At 40.6% G+C, this 988-nt stretch overlaps 1 non-coding gene across 1 annotated transcript; it reads left to right on the forward strand.

Annotated features, from left to right (window-relative positions):
• Window positions 1-528: 528 nt before the first annotated feature.
• LOC123726250 (U7 small nuclear RNA) lies at window positions 529-585 on the forward strand. The gene has a single exon (XR_006758642.1). It is a non-coding gene; the product is annotated as a U7 small nuclear RNA (small nuclear RNA).
• The last annotated feature ends 403 nt before the right edge of the window (window positions 586-988 follow it).

A 988-nucleotide genomic window follows, 5' to 3' on the forward strand; every position in this document is an offset into this window, starting at 1 on the left:
GTTAGAACATTGCTGTGGGGACTTGCTTCCTTTCAGCCACAAGAGCATTAGTGAGGTCGGAAGCTGATGTTGGGCGATTCCGTCGGACTGCCAGTGTGATTCATCACTCCAGAGAACGCGTTTCCACTGCTCCAGAGTCCTGTGAACTTGTGAACTTCATTCTGTGAACTTGTGTAGCTTATGTTTCTAGCAGGTCAGAAATTGTACAAACTGACTTGTTGGAAAGGTGGCATCTTATGACTGTGCCACGTTGAAAGTCACTGAGCTCTTCAGTAAGGCCATTCTACAGCCAGTGTTTGTCTATGGAGATTGCATGGCCGTGTGCTCGATATTATACACCTGTCAGCAACGGGTGTGGCTGAAATAGCCGAATCCACTCCTTTGAATGGGTGTCCCATAACCCAATTTGTGCCACCCATGAGTGAGAAACCTACATGCCATGTATAGACCATATGTTGTGTTCCCTACATGTTATAGAAAAGCTCTGTACTATCCATTCAGATGCTAGTCCTACCTACATTCAGGTTATGGATCATTTGCTCTTTCAGTATTTGTCCAGTAGGTTTCCTCAAGGAGAAAGCCTTCACTTCTCTGTCAAAGATAATATAACTAAAACACTATAGTTAAAACTTCAATATACTACAGTAATGTCTGCAAACACACTACAATAAACAGTACAGTAAAGTGCACAAAAACAATACAGTGAATAGTACAGTATATAAACGCAGTAATACTACAGAATTTATACCATGGTATACTATAATATTTTTTCATGTGGGTGATGACAGGCAGCTCTACACACTCAAAGTTCACACATTGCAGATATGGACATAGCAACACATAATAAGTCACTGATAACAGCTACTTTATAATACGCTCACTCACAGCTACACACACACTGGATCTCACTTACAGTAGAACTGTTGCTCCATAGACCCATATAACAAATAGAAATGTATTTTCGATAAAATATTGTCAATGGGTCTCA

This window comes from Salmo salar, chromosome ssa13, assembly GCF_905237065.1.
Source record: "Salmo salar chromosome ssa13, Ssal_v3.1, whole genome shotgun sequence".
Classification (NCBI taxonomy): Eukaryota; Metazoa; Chordata; class Actinopteri; order Salmoniformes; family Salmonidae; genus Salmo; species Salmo salar.